This window comes from Budorcas taxicolor, chromosome 16, assembly GCF_023091745.1.
Source record: "Budorcas taxicolor isolate Tak-1 chromosome 16, Takin1.1, whole genome shotgun sequence".
In the NCBI taxonomy this organism is placed as follows: Eukaryota; Metazoa; Chordata; class Mammalia; order Artiodactyla; family Bovidae; genus Budorcas; species Budorcas taxicolor.
The window spans coordinates 70,322,946-70,347,446 of NC_068925.1; positions in this window are offsets into that span (position 1 = coordinate 70,322,946).

A 24,501-nucleotide genomic window follows, 5' to 3' on the forward strand; every position below is an offset into this window, starting at 1 on the left:
AAAGTCATTTGGTTATACATATATATACATTACTTTTCATGTTCTTTTCCATTATAGTTTATCACAGGATATTGAGTACAATTTCCTATGTTATACAATAGGATCTTGTTGTTTATCCATTTATATGGAATGGTTTCCATCTGCTAACCCCAACCTCCCACTTTATCCCTCTGCAATCCCTTGGCAACCTTGTTCTCTAGGTTTGTGAGTCTGTTTCTGTTTCATAGGTAGATTTATTGGTGTTATATTTTAGATTCCACATATAAGTAGTATTGTATGGTATTTATCTTTCTGACTTACTTCACCTAGTATAATAATCTGTAGTTCCATCCATATTGCTACAAATGGCATTCTTTCTTCCTTTCGATGGTTGAGTAATATTCCGTTTTATATGTGTACCATGTCTTTTTGGTTCATTCTTCTGCCAGTGGGCATTTAACTTGTTTTCAGGTCTTGGCTCATGTGAATAGTGCTGCTATGAATATAGGGCTGCATGTAACTTTTTGAATTGCAGTTTTGTTTGGATATATGACCAAGAGGGGGATTGCTGGATCATTTGGTAATTCTATTTTTATTTTCTGAGGAACCTCCATACTGTCTGCTGTAGTGATTATACCAACTGACATTCCAACCAGCAGTGTAGGAGGGTTCTCTTTTAGAGAAAACATCTTTTAAAATTAGGCACTGATTTAAAAGATTCACAAGGGGAAGCCCATTATGATGGAACTAACATAGTTTTCTAGGAAAAAGTATACAAGCCAGTATTTTTGAAAATTCAAATGCATTCTGTATTGTGCGGTTTATATAGCTTGAATTTGTTTCTAAGAGTCACGACCTCAGCTGATGACAATGATATTCTTTGAAACACTTCAAAAATTATGTACTATTACATTTCTAGATCTATCTGAAGATAAAACATCTTGGTAGAAAATATAAAATTTGGCCTTAGATTTACTCTTAGACTCATGAAGGGAATGCTAACCAAATGTTGTTAAAGTAATTAAATTTCATTTATACAGGATATGAGATTCACTAGAAGAATTGAGGAAGACAATACCAAATCCTCAAATGAAAAGCAAGTTGTAGACTTTCGTAGAAAATGAAATTGATTTGAAATTTTTGCTAGGTATGGTCATTTGGTATAAATTATAAATTGCTATTCCTGTCATACAAGGTTACAAAACATTTAAATAGATATGCTTGGCTATTTCAGTTTTTAAATGGCTAAAAAATACTTTAAATTACAGAGAAGCAATTTTTCTCTACGGGAAGCATGTAGAGAAACTACATGGGACATATGTAACGAAAGTGACATTTCAACTTAAAAACAGGGAAAATAGAACAAGGAAAAGAAAATGTTTACATGACTATGGAAAAGAAGAAACAAGTACAGTTTCAAATAAAAAATGACTCACGGAAGTTGTGCAAAATATCAACATTTTTTTAAAATTTCCAAAAAATTTGATAGAACTTGAGAAATAATTTATCACTTCAGATACTACTCTAGGGAATGATGAAAATTGCACTATCAGTGATAACAATCTGTATGATAAACAACACATTTGATTATATACTCTGCAATGAAGACAGTTTTTGTATATGACTCTGTCAAAATGTTTACAAACAATATGTAAAGCCCATAGTGCATCTGAATCTGTTTGCTTTAAGCATTTTGTACTGACAATCCCCTTTACTACAGTACAGTTTCTCCAAATTGAAATTAATTTAAAAATTATTTTAGAATAACAATAGCTTAAGAAAAGTTATCTTATTCCATAATACTGAAAATAGAACTTAGATTATGTGAAAATACTGATTTAGCAATCTGTGATTTTGCTGAATGATAAAAATAAATTTTAGGGGTGAATATAAAGAATGTATGTAATATATATTTTTATTACTAATGCAAATATTTCTGCCTCCTCACTCTAGACACGCTCAAAAATAAGTTGCTCTCTGATATTTCAACTATGTATGTGTGTGTGCATAGAAATTTTAACTTTACATGTGTTTTTTGATGTCATTGTTATGAAGAAATGTCTGTCAAGAGGCTAGAACAAATTGTACATAAAAGTTTGTTAGCTTGGGTCTTCCCTGGTGCTTCAGTGGTTAAGAATCCACCTTGCAATGCAGCTTTGATGCGGGTTCGATCCCTGGTCCCTGGGAAACTAAGATCCCACGTGCCATGGAGGAACTACTGAGCCTGCGTGCCACAACTAGAGAGTCCATGCACCCCAGTGAAAGATCCCGCACGACACAGCTAAGATCCTGCATGCTGCAACTAAGACCTGACCCAGCCAAGCAAATAAATTAATTGGAAGTTTGTTGCCTTGACTTATAAAGTGTAAAATTTAGATTTGTGGTTCAGGGGCCTTCATTCATCCCAGGCCCTGCAGGCAATAGACGTGCCATTGGTCAGAAGAATCATTCTTGACAGAGTACTTTGCCTCTTACTAGCCGTGTCATCTTGAGCAAATCACTAACCAAATCATTAACCTTCCCTGAATCTCATTTCCCCCGTACATGGGTTTATGATAATGTTCTGCCCACTTGTCTCTTAGGGTTGTTTTGAAAATCAGTGAGATGATGATGATGGTGGTGGTGGTGATGATAAAGCAGCAACAACAGCAAGTACCTTTTATGCCAATTGTGTGCTACTTAATAGCTCTTTTAGAACTGCAACAACCCTATGAGGTATCACTATTATGTCCCCATTTTATACCCATTTTACAGATGAGGGAACTGAGGCACATAAAGGTTAGTAACCTGCCCAAGACCACACAGCTAGTCAATGGTGGTAATGTGATTTGAACCCAGGCTGTGTGACTTGTATTTTGTAAACCACAAAGTATACATTGGGTATCTTGCCATGCTTTTTCTATAGTCTGAGAAGGCTTCAGCCTGAGGATAGTTGTTATAGTGTATGTGGCATTTACATCATTAGCTTGATGGTAGAATTCTGATCTTCCAACTCCTTACATAAGAGTTAGGGCTATGTGAATTCACGGTACCCAAGCTGTCTTGCTGGAGCTCATGGTGTGTATAGAAAATTGATCATGAAAACTTCAGTTATCGTTACTGCTTTGTGAAAACTATTCAAAGGCTTGACTGGAGATAAATATGATCTATGTGTTAGTATAAATGTCATAGATCATGTCATTCAACAAGAAAATTCCTTTTAATATTCAAGTGATGTCAAGGTCTACTAATTTGATTTGGTTTGTACAAGAAATAGAAAAATATTACAAGATGAACCAAAGACAAATTAGAAAAATACCAATTACAAATTAGCTGAGTAGATCAAGAATTGTGAAGGATAGCAATCAGTAGTCCTTGAAAAAAATTTCAAATGTATAGAATACAGAGCCTAATTTTTCTAATAAAATGGAGTAATGAATAATGAAAACATTTAAGTTCCCCTTAGACCCTCAATGATTTTAGAAATAGAAAAGTAATTTCTAAAGTTGTTTTAAAACTCTGTCCTTACAACTCTATATCACATCGTATTGTTAGAGTAGTGAGCTGAAATATGAATTCATCTTAATCTGAAAATTTCCATTTAATTTCTGCCTATGGAAGAAAGTGAAACAAACTTGGGTGCTGGTGGTCATTTGCACTTACTCAGTAGAAATGAGTACATTTCAGTGATTAATGTGTACAACTCAGTTATTAATAGGTCTTGGTGGATTGGAAAAATACTAAATAGCACAGACCCATGGGGTTCCTTATGTGCAGTAGAATTTGCTAATCTTAAATCTGGGGAAATTCAATTTGCTAATCTTCAATCTAGTAATCATATCTATGTATTGACCATTGGATGTGTAAGTAAAAAGATGGGTAGAGGCTTTTAGGTAAATTAACCAGAGTTTATCCACTGGAATAAAATTTCTCCCTAAGTAAGTATCTTAGGGTACTTATTCTTTACTTAACTTTATTTAAAAGATATTTCTCTGGGAAAATGATTCTGGAATTCTTCCATCATTTGGAGCCAGGTTTGGGGGACTTACTTTTGCTGATGTTTGAGAAGCTTGGGAAAATTGGTTAGTATTTCAGCCACACTGCCTCTCTAGGCTGCAATTGTTTTGAACAATGACACCCTCATTGCAGTAAATGTCTAGCTTCCCAACATGACTGCAGGAGCCACTGGGCTCTGTCAGTGCTGAAGCACTCATTAAAGGGAATTGAGAACATTCCTTCACATTGGCTGGGGAGGTAACAGGTGTTACATGAAAAAAGGGTTTGTATACACTGCTTGAGAATGTCAAATGTATACATTTCCCGATACTAGCAGACTTATCAGAACATTTAGTATGTTCACAGGCACTGTGATTTTGGCAGGGAATTATTCAAAACATCTAGCTGATGCATTTCCTGTGGAATATACTTTGAGGCTGAGGAACAATGATTTGTAGTAACACTTCGCATTTCACAGGCTATCGCCACAAAACAAAGCTGGTTGCTTGAAAAAATAGGGAGCGTAAATATTAAGGCAGCACCTGTATGAGAAAGGGGTGGAATAGAATCATTGAGCCCCGCTGTCTGTCCCTTCCCTTCTCAGATACAGGAACGCGAGTAACTCCTCTCTCTCCATCACCTTCAACTTTTCCTCCAAGAACAAGAAGCAGGGCACTTGGAACAAACAAAACTGCTTGTGCAAAGAATCAGGCACAGTGGTTCCAAGTTGCTCGGAGGCTCTCGCTTGAAGTAAAGGCGAGGCCACATAAGAGGAAATGAAAGGGTTTGTGCAGAGATCAAATAAAGCATTTGTATAGAACCTTATTCAAAATGGATACAAGTGCATCAATTCTTCAGAATTATAGGTGAATCAAAGGAAAATTACAGCCGAGGAGATAAAGCAGCAGCCAGCAGCCTAACCACGTACAGCACAAGAGATGCAACTTTGAAGCTTCGGGCCTGGCGTGCCAAAGAGCCAGATGTGGCAGGTGGAATTATAGCAACTCCAGCTCAGCATCTGGAGCATATAAATCTGTCCCACAGAAAATTAGAGGTGTGCGAGGAGGTGGTGGGAATGACCAGCTGAATATATATTTTTGAAAGGAAAGTCGCTTTGAAGAACATAGAACATTCTTTTTTTAAAAAAAATATAAAATTAGATCTAGGCTCAGTACTGATCTAGGGCTTCCCCGGTGGGTCAGTGGTAAAGAATCCGCTTGCAATGCAGAAACAGGAGACGAGGTTCGATCTCTGGGTGGGGAAGATCCCCTGGAACAGGGCATGGCAACCCACTCCAGTATTCTTGCCTGGAGAATCCCAGGACAGAGGAGCCTGGCGGGCTGCAGTCCATGGGTAGCAAAAAGTCAGACACGACTGAAGTGATTGAGCAGGCATGCAGACACATGGTTCTATGTATTGGTGGTGGTGTGAAAGGATCATATATGGGGACTCTTCGAACTCCCAGATAGCAAAACCCTTAAGATATCTCTCTTTTCTGGCAGAGACAGAAAGAGAGGAGAGAGAAGGAAAGAGAGGTGTGGGCCCAAGGTAGCATTATGTTATTATATAAACCTGAAGAAATGATGATGCTTCGAGGCTGAGACAGTCATTCATAATGGGGACCCTGATTCAGTCATGCTAGAGAACTGAAGGGTTTCTGTGTGGCTATATTCCTCAAGGCTTCCTTCTACCAATTGGAAAATAGTGATTATTTTTTCTATTACCAAAAAGATGTGCCGTATCTGAAACAGCTGTGATAGATACAAACAATTTCGTAAAGACGATAGGCTACAAGGCAATTACTGTGTTACTCATAAGCATTTATCTAGATCACAGAACCTTCTGGCTTGAAGGGACCTAAGAGAAGAAGGTTTTAGAAGCCACAACGAAGGAACAGCAAAGACAGTGACTTGTGTGGGGGAAGGTCCAGGGAGTCAGGGTGAGTGTCAGGGGCCCTGATCCCCAGTTTGGTGCTCACTGCCTTAGCCATGCTTCTTGTGTTACATCAAGATGTCAGAATTCTTGCCCACCATGTAGCTCTTCCACCCCACCCCAAGGAGGGAAGAGATGTGAATACAGGCAAGTGATGTCTTCAGTTCCAACAAGCCCTCCTTTAGAGTGGCTAACAACTATTTCCCCTTTTTAAAAAAGATGGTTAGGGGCTTAAATCAAAGGGTTGGGAGAGAGTTAGGGTAATTATCAGAACATATTCTCCCAGGGATGTTCTTCTGAGAGGTGACAGTGACTCTTTCCCAAGCCATCTGCCATCACTAGGAAAATTCTAAGTGTGGAGAATAGGTAACCAACTAGCCTGATATCTTGCACTAATTCACCATCTCCCTCGTACTTAGTGAAGACCAAAAAAGATGGGAACTCCAGCCTATGAATTACAATTTTGGCCTATAATCTCACCTGCTTCAGTTCTCTTGCTATAGAACCCACTGCTGAAACCCTTAAAACACGCTCACAGTCAGACCTTTGGACCCTCACTACTGATCAGGGAGGTAGCCATTTGGGGCAGGTGTGATCATGCCCTCTTGCAGGTAATAAAACAGATTCTGCAAAGTTAAATGACTTCTCCAGAGGCAGTGCGCAAACCTGGTCGTCTGTCCCCCACGTGTGTGTTGCCTGTTTCTGTGAGCTGCTCCTGGGGCCACTAGGTGGTGAAGGGTGGCTGGGGACCCCTGGGATGGTGCTGGCCCCAAGTAAAGTTCTCTGTGAGTAGACAGTAGGGTAATAACCTGGCCACCTCTGCTGAAAAAGACTCGAAAAGATGTGTTAGATTATCAAGATGATAGAAGAGGTGGGCAACTCGGGGTGGCAAAGTGATGGAGGGCTTTTGGAGACAGCTGAGAGGTGCAGACGAGGTGTGACAGGCTGTAGAGACGGCTGCAGGGGTCTTGACAGTGTGATGAACGCCGTGGCACTCGGGGAAGACCATTCCCTCAGATTACAGCAGCGACACGGTCCACGGTAATATCAACATCCTTCCCGAGCCTCGTCTCTGGGGCTTCCAAATGCCGCCTGTCACCGTGAGAAAGATAAAAAGGCTTCTCCATTGGAATCCGGCCAGCTAATTTCAGAGCTCCAGTTCAAGGAGCAGGCCAGATGTGTCCTAGCAAGGAAATGCTACAATGTTTGGACAAAGACTTGTTCAGGTATAAAATACAGCTCTGGGGTAGGTGACAATTCCTACCACATGTGTAGGAAGAGAGACTTGCAAGCTGGTTAACGTTGTGGCTGCCTTTTCTTTCTATGGGAACAATATGCTTCCTGGCTCTGCACACCCCCCGGGGAGCTTGGTGTGTGCTCAGTTCTCGAAGCATCCAGGGATTAGCACATTTTTATTTGGGATCAGCATCCATTTCTTAACTTCTAGTTAAACCTTATTAACTGCAAGGTACATATACGCTGCTTCCTTGATTTCATCTTATACAGCATGTGGTGCAAAGGACAAAGGATTGAGTTTGGAACCAGGTATTCCAAATTCTGTCTGTGTAACTTCTTAGGATTCTGCATCTGTAAGATCGTTTTAAACAAAATTCTTATGAGACAGATAGTATTCAATAAATTCATGTGTTTGGCTAAGGGTGTGGGTAACAATCAACGTGGGAACTTTGTCTATATGTTCAACCTCATCCTTTTCCTGTCCTTCGGCAAGTGTCCTTATGAAGGATGTTGGGAATGAGACTGGGTGTCTGTACTGTAACAATACCTCAGGTAATTTCACTGAAGAGCTCTGGCTAAGAACCACTATGAAAATATTGCTGTTATTGCCTTGTGAAGAACTAAGCCCAACGACTTTGGACCTTAAATTGCCTGCATGCAAATACCATAATTGTATATTATGATGTAGCCTTAGTTATTCGTTGAAGCATACTGTTTGAAAATCATTTAATATTTAGTTCTTTGAAACCATGGGTATTTTTTTAAAATCCTATTTGTGTCCCATTTCATTCCCCAAATGATTAGAGGGGTTTTAATAAAACAACCTTTCTACCTAAAATCAGTTATAATTCATATTGAGCTTTATATCTAATTCATGTAAAACAAGGAAGTTTTTCCACCTTTGAGTATTAATATTTCTGCCAGAGTTCATTTCTCTGAACCTGCTCCCCATCTTCTTCTAATTTCTCTCCAAGGGCAGATACAGCAGAAATGGTGATCCATACTGTGACTTGGGATCACCTTAATAGAAAAACAGAAACCTCCATATTGTGGATTCTGGGTCAGACTCTATCCAAAGAGTTTGGCTAAGAGTCCAAGACCAAGGCAGGGGAAGGCCAGGAATGGGCATACAAATGAGCTCACTATCATGTCAATTTCCCATCCTCTCTGCCTGCTTGATTTTTGCAGGTGCCCTAGATCCACAAAATGCCCACCTTCCCCTCCTCAGTTGTAGAACAGGTTGCCAGGCAAAGCCATTTTTTTTTCTGAAATATTACTCTGGAATTGAAGGAAAGAAAGAATGACCATTTATTGAGCACCAAGTATTCTGGAGGTTATCTTAATTTGAAACTATAAAAGAAATTAGAGCTGTTTGTGAGAAAGTGATACAATGGAATGAACCAGGGTAAATTATAAAAAGCAGCTGAAAGACTCAAATAAAACACTCTGAAGACACAAAATCCCAAATAACACTCAGGGCTTACTAGAGTGTGTCTTCTCTGATTTCCACTCCCTGCCCCCTTGCATACCGTCCAACCCTTCATCTAGCTATGACCTGCCCCTGTCTCAGACCCATTCATTACTTTGGTTCGGTGTGTGGCTGAACCACAGCACTGGTTATGAGCCTTTCTAAGATATAGCTGCTCAACTAATTACAGGGGGTGCACAGATCCTCTATTTACATGTGCTTGAAGGGCAGCGTGCTCATCCTGAATTTCAAATTCTCCATCTGTTTCTATTTCTTTCTACTAAGAGCGAGAAGCCTCATCATCTCCAGCTTATGGGGCAGAGGGTTGTTTTGACTGCACGGCCATCCTGCAGCCAAGATTCTTAACTACTGCAGCTGCATCTGGGATGGGTCCTTTAAGGCAGTTCATAAACTTGGGGCTACGTGCATTTTTGAAAATGAGTTGTTATTATTATTAGAGATTTCTACACACATATTGCTTCTACTGTAAGTATAGGGAAAGAGGTTCCATTTTAGACACTGTCTTTAAAAAGAATTGCAATACTTTCAGTATTTAAATTCCTTTATACATCAACTAAACTTTCGCCAGAATTCATAACTCTTACTCAGTTGTCATTCGATTCTCTTTTGTATGAATTATGAAATAGTTGGTGAATCACTAGCAAGATTTAGCCTTTCTTTCTCAGATTCTAAAAGACTTATTTCTCTTTCTGACTGAAATTTTTACAGATGACTTTTTGATGAATAAAGGATTGTTGAAAGGAACAGATCTCTTTACCTGGGTTAAACTTATTATCACAGTTTCTATGCCCTTCCTAGGTTCCCTTTTCATCGTATAGTTACACAGCAAGTCAATTAGGTCTTCTATGTACTATTTCTCTCATCAGCACAGTTTAAGAAGTAGGGATCACTGTCCGCCCAGCCATGGTGGGTGTCACTATCCATCCACACCCACCAGGGCCCCTGTTGCCACAGAGAGAATTCTAGAAGTGGGAGGCACAGCCCAATATTTAGCTCCTCCCATTCTAAGTTATTTTAGACAAGAAGTTGCACTGTTCTTAAGATTTCAAAAGTGACAAATCAATAGTCACAGATGGTTACCCGCTCCAATGAGTTCCATTTACAGTGAAGAAATTTGCCATAATTTTTTGGCCAATTTTTATTCATCTATTCTCTATATAGGATTCCCAGGTGGCTCAGTGGTAAAGAATCCACCTGCCAATGCAGGAGATGCAAAAGATGTGGGTTTGATCCCCGGCTCTGATCCCTGGGGCAGGAAGATTCCCTGGAGTAGGAAATGGCAACCCACTCCAGTATTCTTGCCTGGAAAATTCCACGGACAGAGGAGCCTGGTGGGCTACAGTCCATGGGGTCGCAGAGAATGAGACACGACTGAAGCAACTGAGCACTCACACATGCATATTATTTATCTACCCTAAGCAGTGGCTTTAGAACTTTTTGACTGCCATTCAGTATGGATAAATACAGATATGATCAAGTCCATATATAATGAAACAAATATTTCACAAAACAATATATACCCTTAAAACAACTGGGGCACTTTTTTCTTCTCAAACATCTTAGGTACATGCTTGGTGCTGTAGCACAGAATCCAAAACCCTTGCCTTAAATAAGATAGAAAGTCATGTATTTCTCATGAAATAATTCAGTGATGAGTCATTCAGGACTGACTGGCCGGTTATGCCAAACAAGGATAGTCAAGGGTACAGTTGCTTCTATTTTGTTGGTCTCCTAACTGTAGGGGGTTGTCCTTATTAAGCTGGTTAGATCTGGTTCACCTGCACTTCCAGGTTCTAGCCTACAGGGAGGAAAAAATGAAAATCTGGACCAAATTGTTGTGTTTTTAGGAGATGGCCTGGAAGTTGCATACACACTGCTTCTTCCCACATCTGACTGGTCCAAATTTAACCATGGGAAAATACTTGCCAATTTATGGTGGCTTGCAGTCATATGTCTAGCTAAAACTCGCAGTGTGTTTCTCTTTTAAAAGGTGTACTTACTTATTTGTGACTGTGCTGGGTCTTCGTTACTGTGTGTGGGCTTTCTCTAGTTGGTGTGGGTGGGGGCTCGTTGCACTGTGCAGGCTTCTCACTGTAGCGGCTTCTCCTGCTGGGGAGCATGGGCTCAGTAGTTGTGGCCCATGGGCTTAGTTGCCCAATGGGGCATGTGGGATCTTCCTGGACTAGGGATGGAACCCATGTGCCCTGCATTGGCAGGCAGATTCTTAACCGCTATACCACTAGCAAAGCCCAGGAAGTATTTCTAGAAGGATAAAAAGTGAAGCGGCACGTGTTAAAAGATTGTAGTGCCTGCTACTATTGCATTTCATTTCATTCCAGACTACCTACTAGATGGCTACCTACTAGACTGATTTCATAACCCAATAATTGGCAACGACTTGCAGCTTTAAAATCATTGTTCTTGAAGGATAGTAGGCTACGTATTATAAATAATTTTACCAGGCCACTCACCAGGAGAAGTTAAAAACAGGCTCAAAATACCATTGATCTTTTATCTAGCTTTTAGTTTGATCGAAGTTATACATGTACAGAATTTAGAGAATCAAATAGAATTGAAAGTACCCCCAGTCTCCTTAACTCTAATCTTCAGTTTCTTTCTTCTGGGATGCTACCATTTTCACCTCTCAGAACTGACACTTGGGATATTTACTGCATATATTCATAGGGCATGGTTTTATTTCTACTTTTTGATCTTTTAGATTTCCTACCTCTTCCTGCCCCTTACTCACCGCACTACACATTCTTCTTATCCTTTCAAACATTCAGTGTAGTTAATCAAATTTTGGTTAGATCAGGAGTCAGTGTTTACATTATTATGAATATGCAAACCAATTCACAGGTGTTCTATGTACTTAGAACTTAACTTATCTAGGCTTAATTTTCTTTCTTGGATGATTTTTTCTATTTTCTTGTGACTGTCTTTTCTAAAAACTTATTTGGAGCTCTATGTACTTACCAGTCATTCATCCTAATTTATCACCCAATTCTCTCAGTTTAAAAATCTCCACTCAGTACTTTCAAACATATCAGGTGCTGTATTAATGTCACCTTCTTGAAGGAAGAACTTTCCCAGTCTTCTGATCTGCTCCAATCTAGTTTTCTAGAATAGCTTCATAGGTATTATTTCCAGTTCTTTCTTTACCATCATTTTAGGTACTGCCCCCAATTCCCTCATCAGATGGATATACTGCTTTTGAATAGCAGTTGTCCTTTTAATATTTTTCTCTGTAATCCCGGTGGAATATATCCTATAGCAATTACCTGAACAAAGTTGTAGGTAAAAATAAATTGAGGGCTAGCATGTTTGAAAATATCTTCATTAGGCTTTAACACTTAATTCTTAGTTTGGGGGGACATAATATTCAGGTTAGGAATAATTTTCCTTAGAAAATTCAAGATATTGCCCCCATTTGTTTTCTAGGCTTCAGAGTTGCTGATGAGAAGTCTGATACTACTCTGACGCTTGAGCCTATGAAGAAATCTGGCTTTTCTCTCTGGAAGCTTGTAGGCATTCGCTTTGTCTTCAGTGTGCTGAAATTGTACAGTGTCATGCTTACAGTGTGCATCTGTTTTTATTCATTGTTGGGAGCTCTCAGTGGACCCTATAAATCTCGAGAATCATATCCTTTTTTCCTGGGACATTTTCTACCGTTATTTTATTATTTGCTCCCTTTGTCCTGCTCTGTTCTTTTTTTGAACTCTATTATCATATCTGAGTTCACAGACTGTCTGCTAATTTTTTTCTGCTGTTGTTGTTGTTTAGTCGCTCAATCATGTCTGAATCTTTGCGACCCCATGGACTGTAGCCCGCCAGCCTCCTCTGTCCATGGGATTCTCCAGTCAAGAATACTGGAATGGGTTACATTCCTTTCTCCAGGGGATCTTCCCAATCCAGGGATCGAACATGCATCTCCTTCATTGGTAGGCAGATTCTTTACCACTGAGCCACCAGGGAAGCTCTATTTTAATCTTTTGTCTCAGCTTCATTTTTTAACATCTCTGATTTTTCTCTGCCACCAGATTAAAACAATTTCCAAGATCTCTCTCTCTCATTCTTTGAATGTTCCTTTTTTAGAGCATCCTGCTTGAGTCTCCTTCATCTCTGTGAACATAAATGCTTCCTTGGGGGACTGTGTGTTGCTTCTTCTGGTATGGTCTCTGTTTCCTTCAAGTTGCTTTTCTCCTGGTTGTTTTGTTCTCCGACTTCATTTTAGATGATTTTCTTAAAGGTGATCCTTGGCTGGCTGTTCACACTCTAGAATGGGGCTGTAAAAGTCCACTTGCAAACTATGAAGCTAGAGGGGTTCCCTGTAGGGTGAGCTGGTTGAGACTTTTGTTTGTGGGGGAGAACCCAGATGTCAGTACCTTTAGGTCCTTTCCCGTAGGCTGATCAGATGCCCTGTAGGAGAGTCTTCTAACTTCCTGCTGCTGGTACTCTGGGAGCCCAGTGGGGAAGGAGTGGGGCTGAGGAGGTTGGGCTGATGGGTCTCTGCATTCATTACAAGAACCATCCCCTCCTCCTCCTGTTTTTGCTGCAATACCCACAACCTGGTGAGTGCTCCTTGTCCTGCGAGCAGAAGTTTTCTCTCTAGAATAAGCCTTCTGTCCTCTGGCTTCAGTCCTGCTGGTTTGTGTGGGGAAGGGCAGTTTTATGGAGGTGATTTTTCAATCCTCAGTTTTTAGACCTACCTTCAACCTTGCACCCAGAGGTGCCTGGTTCCACCAAGTCTTCAATATGCATAGGTTCTGAGTTTAAACCAGGATACTTCTTGGGCTTTCCTTACTTTGGGGTCAAGATGCAGTTTTTTTGAACTGGCCATAAGTTGTTACTTGGATATCTGCTTTCCAGATTGCAAAATATTATTTTGTCTTTTTCCCATGTTTCATTTATCCTAGGGGGTTTATTCCTTTTAAAAAAACCTTGTGTCTGTTAACATTAGTGGAAATTCTGAAGGACACAGATGTTCAATACACATATTCAACTGCTGTCTTTAACAGCTAACTTTAGGCCTCTCAAATTATTTTAAACAAGAAGCTTTTATCCTTTCTTTACTTTTCCTCCCCACAATCCTTCAAAAATTATTAAGAAGTAGTACAGTTATCTAATTTAAATGTCATTTCTATAATGTTACCTTTTTTCTTCTAGAAGAGCATCATTTCTCTTTTTCTTTAGCTTTTTATTTTATATTGGAGTTGATTAACAATGCTGTGTTAGTTTCAGGTGTATAGCAAAGTGATTCAACTATATTAATATATATATACATGTGTGTGTACCTATTCTTTTTCAAATTATTTTCCCATTTAGATTGTTAATATTGAGCAGAGTTCCCTGTGCCATATAGTAGGATCTTATTGGTTTTCCACGTTAAACATAGCAGTGTGTACATGTCAATCCCAAACTCCCCAGTTATCCCTTCCTCCCACCCTTCCAAACTGGTAACAATAAGTTCATTCTCTAAGTCTAGCAAAGAACTTTTGACCTTTAAAAGTCAATGTGAGCCTTGTAGAGGGGAAGAAGAAGAAAATGGACAGGAACTAGTTCATCTCCAAACTTGATCATCATTTCCTGAATTACTGAAATTGACTGTATCTAACATTTTAGAGGGTTAACAAGTGAAAAATAGACCTGAACACTGAGATTTGCATAGCCTGTTTGGTTTGCTGACATTATGAAATATTTCGGAGGGAAAAACTTGAAAGCTCTGCTTTTTAAATGGTCTAACCTTGATTATTGGCCCTGAAAGTGAGTAAATAGAACTTGCTGTGTAGTTCCTGGGGCTGATGGAACCCATGTCCTTGGCTGCGTGGCTTTTCTCCTTAATTAGAAGAAAGGCTAAAAAACTCAAGACTGTAGTAATAATAAAACTGCTAGATTAAGAGACACCCACATTTCCAGGATTCACACTCTCGATGAAATGTCTCAAGGGAAATGACATCATCTCTCAATGTGCCCACCATCATTCCTTTGTCGAAAGGAGGGGCAGGGGAGGGGGGTGATCTTGAAAGGGTGTGAGATTTGGCATCACACAGACCTAGAGGATCATAATTCAACTTCAGCTCCATCAACTTCCAGCTCCATCGACTTCTGATTCTACCAACTTCCGGCTCCAAGCCATGTGGTTAGTATCAATCACTTAGTGGCTCTAACTTACACCTCCTGCTCTATATAATAAGAACAATGATATCTTCTCAGAAGGGTTAGAGATAAGGCTTCGAAGTCTCCCAGCATAATGCCTGACTCTTAATAAATGCCCAGGGAGAAGCAGTGGTTAGGTCATTGTGGTAGTGGGCAAACACATGGAGATGTCTCACAAGAATATGAATAGATTTCCTCATGATGGGCTAGAGAAATACCAAGTAGCTTGGGGATGGGAGGTCTAGGAAGAAAAGAAAAAAAGAAAATGAATAACAAGAAAAGAAAAAGAGGGAGAGAGAGATCTCAGTCGGGAATGATGTCTCCTCCCTTCTGGATAAATGGTTCTATGTGAACTAGCCCAGATTAGTGAAGCAGGGAGGTGGTGAAGTGGGGCATATGATTCGTGCTGCAGCCCACTAGGATGGATCAAGTCTCTGCTTCGCGGAAGCTCATCTCTTGAGCTTCATTTAAATAGAGTGCTGAGCCCTAGTGCCTGTGAACAATCATGTCCCTCATCACTGCCAAGAAATAAACTTTTTTTCTTTTCCAGCAGTAAACTCCAAAGCCTTCAGAAATTAGCATGGTGTTAATTTTAGCAGAGACATAACTAATGATGCTGCTTGAACTGTGGGGAGAAAGAGAGGGTACATACAATCACATTAAGTAGGGCAGAAGAAGCAGTCAAATATGCCAAGAGATTAGAAACCACTCAATGATACGATGACTTTGGGTGTGTGTGCACATCTATATGTAAACTCTCTGTGTGTGTGTGTGTGTGTGTGTGTGTGTGTGAAACCCATGAAGACATACTCATCCCTGCCACAGGCAGCTTTAGGAGAGACTCAGGAGGGAATGGGGTGTGGTGAGACTGTCACCCTGAATAGTAGACACCAGCCTGGCATGGAAACTTCACCCTCTTTTTCTCTCTCTTCCTCCTGCCCTTGACTTCCATTGCTTTAGATACAGAAAACTTATGTCTCCCACACTGTTTTAAACCATGAAAAGTAACAAGATTGCCTTGATCTTTTGTTCAGAAAGCCTTGAAAAATAATCCATTTTTGAAGCTGAAAACCAGGAATTGAAAAGAAAAAAAAAAAAGAAAAGGGGGAAAAAAAAAACAACACTCAACCCTTGGTGTTTCACTTGTCCAAACTGAAGTATTAACTCTTGTTTCTCTTTTTTTTCCTAATAGTTATAAAATAAGCTCTCTCTGGGTAGAAGTCCCTTTGCTCTGAAGCTCCTGGTTTTAACCGCAGACATCTGCCTTATAAAGAAAGCAGCCGCACTCTTCAAGAGCTTCACTTGTGCTTGTTTCTCTCTTGTTGACCACCACAAGCAGTTGCTGTGTTCTGCTGCTTACAACCTAAGGTTTTTGTGCAGCACAGAAGTTAACGTGGGTGGCTTCTGTCCCTGGAGTGATGTAGACCGTGACCGCAGTGTGTGACGACAGGTTGAAGCACAAACTGTGGTCACTTGATTTCGAGTCATACATGAAATTCTTTTTAAAGGCTGAAGCGTTTATCAGAATAAGTGCAACCCCCATCTGATAAATGGGATCAATCTGGCTCCATCGCTAACACAAACCTCCCAGTATTCATTACTCTGATAGTTAAAGCTGGGAAGGGGGTGGAACATTATTTATGGTGATCTTTGCTAAGTAAATCATTTTAAAAATGGCTTTCTAAATGCAATATTTCCCTTTTAAGAAGCCCTCCAGAATTAAAGGGGCTTTACAATGGAACATGAAACATATTGCAAGGCCGAGAGACAGAAGCCGTCTTGATTAATGCCCACGATTATCAGCGATGCAAATCACTTTCACTTATTAAGTCTTGTTTAATATCCTAATGAAGGCTTCTGAGCAGATTTGGTAATTCCGGAGAAAGTGACTGTGAACTAATGCCCTTTCAGCATGTTGAGAATGAGCAGTACTATAAAGAAAACCTCATTTACCATAATTCCTCCCCTGCCCAGGACCCTTTTCTCAGCTTCTACTTCGCAGCAGGAGACAATTAACCTTTTCAGTGCCAGAAGTGATTTCCAGCCCCTTCCAGCTGTGAAGGCCAGCAGGGTCAGAGCGACATGGAAGTTCTCTCTGGTCGTCACTCCCCTAGAACAGTTCTGAGAAATCGGACTGCGGAGTAGTAGGGATTTAAAATGTAGCCGCCTGTTCCGTGTGGGCACGTGTGGTATCTCGCACCAAAGTCTTTTCAAATGCCAACCCCGGGGCCTTGGCATTGCTTATTCAGCTCGAATCAAAGACGATCAGAAATGAAAGCTGACACAGACGAAGAAAAGCCTGTTCCACCCTGAAGCACTGGTCTCCCTTTGTGATCTGTGGGGATGTAGGTTTTATTGAGGTTGGACGTTTGGGAGTGGCGCCAGGGGTGGTGGATTCAGGGGTTGGCCTTGGGCCTCCTTTTACGGCCGGGTGCCCATTTCCTGGCTCTGCTTGTACTTGGGGCCACACGGACGGCCCAGGGCCAGAGACTGGGCTGAAGCCCTTCTCCGTCTGCGTGGCCGCGCCCATCTGCTGATGCAGAGTGGGTTTCCAGCATCACCATTTCTTGTTTCCAGAGCAGCAGCACAGAGGTGAGGCAGAGAAGGACCCCGCTGGGGCAGACAAATGAGACCAAGGCCATGGGCTGTCTCCTTCGCTCATGCACTTCCCGGCACATCCCCTCCCCGCCTCCTGGTTGAAGCCCCTCCAGGGAGCTGGTCCCTCTGACTTTCAGGGATGCCCTTTCAATCCTTTCCCTTCTTCCCTCAACCTGGATGTGTCAGCCCCTGTCCTGGTATAAAAGGAGACTTTGGGTAAAAACAGAGGCAGAAGCCAGGCAATTTCCTGGCCCATCTTGGTATAGAAAACAGCTCCAAATGGACCGTTTCTTTATGACCTTTGCCTTGTCCTAACTGGACTCACACCAGGACTGAACAGCCCCCGATGCAGGGACTCCAGTGGGCCAGAGGCAAAACCTTCTCACCTCCTGGCACAAGCACGTGAAGCCTTGCTTCTTATTGATGAAAGAAAGCCACCATTCATGTTGCACCTCCCAAAGATTTCCAGAGCAGGGGACGATCGAGAGGAGAATGGCTGAGAGAGGAGGGGGGGTGAGGGTTTGGAAGGCGACATGCTGACTCTCTCTCAAGGAGGGGAACAAAGAGCCGCTGTGGGATGGTGGGCCACTTTGTACCCTACAGACCCCAGGCAGGAAGAGACACTGCCCACTGCTGAGTCCATCCCTGTTGGGGGATGGAGGTGGGATCCATCCCACATGAGTGCTGGAGACGGGGTACAGGAAGGTCAGACAGAGGTAGGTTAGAACATGATCCTCAATGTTTTTGGCACCAGGAACCCGTTTCGTGGAAGACATTTCTCCCACAGCCCAGGGGTTGGGGAGATGGTTTCGGGATGATTCAAGCACATTGCATTTATTGTGCACTGTAGTTCTATTATTATTACATCAGCTCCCCCTCGGATCCCCAGGCATTAGATCTCAGAGGTTGGGGACCCCCGGGTTGGAACACAGATTTCAGAACTCAGTGGAACCTTGAGGAACCTCCTCCCCTTCTCACCCTGGCATACCCTAATTCATGCTTCAGGCTGACCCACCCCTCTCCGCAATCCTTCATTTTGTTCCTCATATCACACATCTGGTCTCGTCTTTCAGCACGCTAGGGCCTTCACTCATTTAACTTCTTTGCTTCTTTTCGGTCCCCCCTACTAAGCGCCAAGATGGATCTCCATGCAGGAATGAGCTTAGGGCAGCACCCTGGCAAGCGCTGAAGAAAGGAAAGGGTCTGCAGGTAGAAGGACTGTTTCTGTGGCACATTGCAAGGGTCTTAGACTAGACGGTGAGGGAACTAGGTCTGTGTTGGCTCAACCGTGTGGAAGACGCCACCATACATTTAAGACCTTTGACCAACTGGTTCAACTCTCTGAGCCCACAGATCCTCAGCTCTAGGATGGGGATTGACGTGACCTTGATGGGCAGCAGAAAGGGGGCTGTGGTAATGCTCTGAAAACCATGAGGGCTTAGATAAGTTTTGGGTGTTGCCATTGGTGGGGACAGGCCTGTGGCTACTTAATTCTATTTAAGTCCCACTTACTCAGAGCCCATTGGTCCGCTTCCCCATGAAATGTTCCCTGATCTTCCCAGGCAGAATCCCTCCCCTTTTGTGTGTGTCCCTCTACCCACAGCCTCATTCAGCCTGTCCTGTCATCCTGCCCATGTTGTACATTTCTGAATCCACAGCAGTCATAACCCAAGTAACATCCACTGAGGATACATTTCAGGCCGGGCACTGTTCTAGAGGAGTTACATTCATGAACTCATTTCAACCCCAAACAACCCATTTTACAGATGAGGAAGCTGAAGCATCACTGATTAAGTCAATAGCTCTGAAGCCATGCAGCTGGGAGGCAAATGGTCAGGATCTGAATGCAGTTGATTAACTCTGGTCCCACCATCTTCACCCATGGCCTCTCAGGCCTGGGTGATGCTTGCTTGATGGAGAGCATAGTAAATGTTGCAGAAATGGGCAACTCTGTGGATGGGGCTCTCTGCCTGTCCAACCACAATGAGGGTGGTTCTGAGAAGCAAGTCAAAACAGGTGTGAGGCTGCTTATAATGAAAAGCCACTAAGCACTTAGAGCTTACTGTTACAATTAAATATTTTTAATGACAATGAAAGTAGAAATGTCTAGAACGTAGTTAAAGAAGCATCTATGAAAATATTTACCATCTGTTCCTGGGCAGTTTTGTAAATTCTCTGTGAAATGGCTCACAGATTTCTAGACTTCTTTCCTGACCCCCTGCCAAAAGATTAATGCTATCCGGACAATCTCTGCTTCTACCTCACACTGAATTTTTTCTTTCTTTTTAAACATTGTATTTTATTTTTTAAAATTGTGGTAAAATAGACATAAAGTTTATTTTGGGTATAAAGTTCAATAGCAATAAGTACATCTGTAGTGTTATGCAACTATTGCTACCATCCATCTCCAAAAGTTTTGTCATCTTCCAAACTGAAAACTTTGTACCCATTAAACAGCAACTCCCATTTGCCTCTTTTTAAAACTCTGGAAACCATCCTCTTAACCTCATAGAAGTGGAATCATCCAGTATTTCTTCTTATGTGACTGGCTCGTTTCACTCATTCCAGATATGTCTATGTTGCCAGGGTGGGGCAGGGGGGAGACTTACCTGGTAGTCCAGTGGTTAAGACTCTGCCTTGCAATGCAGGGAACTCGGGTTCGATCCCTGATCTGGGAAGAGCCACCTGGTGAGGAACAAATAAGCCCGTGCACCATAACTATTGAGACTGTGCTCTAGAGCCCAGGAGCTGCAGCTACCAAAGCTCGAGGAACTAAGATCCCACTTGCTGCAGGGTGACTAAGGTTGCACACCAACACCAGAAGCCCACCCATTGCAGCAAAAGACTCTCGCGTAACGCAACAGAGACCCGACACAGCCAGATTAGTCCATCAGAAGATATTTTAAAAAGATTTATCCATGTTGTAGCATGTGTCAGAATTTCATTTTTTAAAGGCTGAATAATATTGTGTGTGTGTGTGTCAGCAGGTGTGTATACCACACTTCGCTTATCCATCCACCTGTCAATAGACACTTAGACTGCTTCCACTTCTGGCTACAGTGAATAACAGTTATGAATATATATGTACAAATATCTGTGTGAGTCCCTGTTTCATTTCTTTGTGTCTTTACCTAGTACTGGAATTGATGGATCATATAGTAATTCTGTTTTTAATTTTTTGAGGAACCATGAAACCATTTTCCACAGCAGCTGCACTATTTTACCTTCCCATCAGCAGTGAACAAGAGTTCTAATTTCTCCATATCTTCGTCAACACCTGCTATTTTCTGTTATTTCTTTCTTCTTTTTTTCTTTAAATAACCTTCCTAATGAATGTGAAGTAGGTCACTGAATTTTTGAATGGTTCAGTTTATCTTCCTTAACTCTCAATTTTCATCTTCAAAATACAAATTTTGCCACATTAAGTAGACTTGATTCTGATCTTGAATTTCTTCCTCCTTTATTTATCAGCCTTCAAGTAGATGGCTGAACATATGCCAGCTACTGTCCTAGGTGCTGGAAAATTTTGTTGGGTAGGTCTATCATGGTTCTCTAGGATTCTAAGTTGAGTTTGATCACATAGCATGTAATTATGGTGCTTTCTTACCTAAAAGTATAAATTATCCCATTTATAGCTACATTTGAAAATATCATCATTTAAATTGTAAAAGACAAAAGCTTAATTATGAAATTCTTTCTCCTAGAAACCCAAATTGTCCGGATACAGGAGGGCTTGACTCTATAGGCTCATTTTTAAATATATAAACTCTTTTTTTCTTTTTTTTAGGTAAGAAGTGGATTTATTTAAAGAGAAACACACTCCACAAAGAGAGTGTGAGTCATTGCAGAGGGTGAGTTTTGCCTATAAACTTTTTTTAAATAAACTTTTTCTTTTAGATTTATTACAAAGTTAGAACTGACTCATTGGAAAAGGGCCTGATGCTGAGAAAGATTGAAAGCAGGAGGAAAAGGGAATGACAGAGGATAAGATGGTTGGATGGCATCACCAATTTGGTGGGCATGAGTTTGAGCAAGCTCCAAGAGTTGGTGAAGGACAAGGAAGCATGGCATGCTGCAGTCTATGGGGTCGCAAAGAGTTGAAAAGGACTGAGTGACTGAACTGAACTGAACAAAGTTAGTATAGTATATAAATCCCAAACCCCATTATTAACATCTTTCATTCATATGGTATATTTGTCACAATTACTGAACAAATATTGATACATCATTATTAACATCAGGGCTTCCCAGGTGGCTCAGTGGTAAAGAATCTGCCTGCCAATCCAGGCAATGCAGGAGACACAGGTTCAATCCCTGGGTCGGTAAGATCCCCTGGAGGAGGGAATGGCAACCCACTCCAGTATTCTTGCCTGGAGAATTCCATGGACAGAGGAGCCTGGTGGGCTACAGCACATGAGACTGCCAAGAGCTGGACACAGCTGAGCACGGGCTTGCATTGCATTCCCATTATTAATATTAGTCCATAGTCTGCTCAGATTTTCTTCAGTTTTTACCCAATGTCTTTTTCTGTTCCAAAATCCCCATCTAGGACACCACATTGCATTTAATTGTCATGTTTCCTTAGGTTCTCCTTGAGTCTCAGACAGTTTCTCAGACTTTCCTTGTTTTTGATGACCTTGTTAATTTTAAGGTGTACCGGTCAGTTATTTTGTAGAATGTTTCTCTACTGCGACTTGTCTGATGATTTTCTCATGATTAGACTGAGGTTGTGGGTTTTGGGAGGAAGATCAGAGAGGAAAAGTGCATTTTCTTCCCACCACGTCAAGGATACACATCAATAGGATTCATCACTGCTGATGACCGAGATTGCTTAGCAGAGATCATCTTGCTCGTGTTTTTCTGCTGTAGAGTTGCTCTTTCTTCTTCTCTTTGTCCACTCTGCTCTTAGGAAGGAAGAGCATCATATTATGTCCTCAACTCAACCACCTTATTGAGGGTAGTTCTCTCCATAAATTAATTAGAATTCTTCTACATGGGAGACTTTTCTCTTCTCTCAAATTTACTTTTCCAAGCACTTACTTATATCAGTGTGACTCATGGATATTTATTTTATACTTTGGATCATAATCTAGTACTATTTCATTCCTTTTTTTGCTGAAATTGTTTCAGCTTTGGTCAGCAGGAGCTCTTTTAGCTGGCTCCTGTGTCTCTTCACTGTACTCACTCATCACTGTGGGTTTTTTTGGTTTGTTTCTGAGCTCTTCTTTACTTTCTGACTCTACAAATTGCTTCAGGCTTATCTTGTTTATTTCATGCCTGAGTCCTAGAACCAGCCATTCCTCCAAGCAACCTGGTTAAATTGGCGAATGGTATTGGAAATCAAGATTTAGGTGCTGCATGTGTTTGTTGCTACTTAGGTATCATTGCATTTAGAGCCTCTCAGCTACAAAGGAAATATATATGTAAAAATAGGTCCTTGATTTTGATGACTATTTTAGACATTTTGAATGAAAATGTGTACAAAATACATTATACACTTCACTGTGTTCAGTTCAGTTCAGTCCAGTTCATTCTCTCAGTCGTGTCCGACTCTTTGCGACCCCATGAATCGCAGCACGCCAGGCCTCCCTGTCCATCACCAACTCCCGGAGTTCACTCAAACTCATGTCCATCGAGTCAGTGATGCCATCCAGCCGTCTCATTCTCTGTCGTCCCCTTCTCCTCCTGCCCTTAATCCCTCTCAGCATCAGAGTCTTTTCCAATGAGTCAACTCTTCGCATGAGGTGGCCAAAGTACTGGAGTTTTAGCTTTAGCATCATTCCTTCTAAAGAAATCCCAGGGCTGATCTCCTTCAGAATGGACTGGTTGGATCTCCTTGCAGTCCAAGGGACTCTCAAGAGTCTTCTCCAACACCACAGTTCAAAAGCATCAATTCTTCGGCTCTCAGCCTTCTTCACAGTCCAACTCTCACATCCATACATGACTACTGGAAAAACCATAGCCTTGACTAGATGGACCTTTGCTGGCAAAGTAATGTCTCTGCTTTTGAATATGCTATCTATGTTGGTCATAACTTTTCTTCCAAGGAGTAAACGTCTTTTAATTTCATGGCTGCAGTTGCCATCTGCAGTGATTTTGGAGCCCAAAAAAATAAAGTCTGACACTGTTTCTACTGTTTCCCCATCTATTTCCCATGAAGTGATGGGACCAGAGTGATAGAATATAATCAACATAATTTTTGGTGAAGTTAATATTTATTTTTGTATTGAAGTATAGCTGATTTATAATGTTTTAGGTCTATGTTTTAGCAAATATTTGCTAAATGTTTTAGCAAAGTGATTCAGTCATATACACACATGCACATATATATGCAGATATATGTAGATCCTTTTTCAGTTTTTTTCCATTTAGGTTATTACAAGATATTGAATATACTTTCCTATTTCATACAGTAAGTCTTTGTTGTTTACCTATTTTATATATGGTGGTGTGTGTATCATCTGGAATCAAGATTACTGGGAGAAATTTCAACAACCTCAGATATGCAGATAATACCACTCTAATGGCAGAAAGAGCCTCTTGATGAGGGTAAAGCAGGAGAGTAAAAAAGCTGGCTTAAAACTCAACATTCAAAAAACTAAGATTATGGCATCCAGCCCCATTACTTTATGGCAAAGAGAAGAGGAAAAAGTGGAAACAGTGACAGATTTTATTTTTTTGGCTTCAAAATCACTGTGTACGGTGACTGCAGTCATGAAGATGCTTGCTCCTTCAAAGGAAAGCTATGACAAAGCTAGACAGCATAATTAAAAAGCAAAGACATCACTTTGCCAACAAAGGTCTATATAATCAAATCTATGGTTTATCCAGTAGTCCTGTACAGATATGAGAGTTGGACCATAAAGAAGGCTGAACACCAAAGAATTCATGCCTTCCAACTGTGTTGCTGGAGGAGACTCTTGACAGTCCCTTGGACAGCAAGGAGATCAAACCAGTCAATCCTAAAGGAAATGAACCCTGGATATTCATTGGAACGGCTGATGTTGATGCTGAAGCTGAAGCACCAATACTTTCACCACCTGATGCAAAGAGCCAACTCATTGGAAAAGACCCTGATGCTGGGAAAGATTGAAGACAGGAGAAGAGGGTAGCAGAGGATGAGATAGATAGCATCA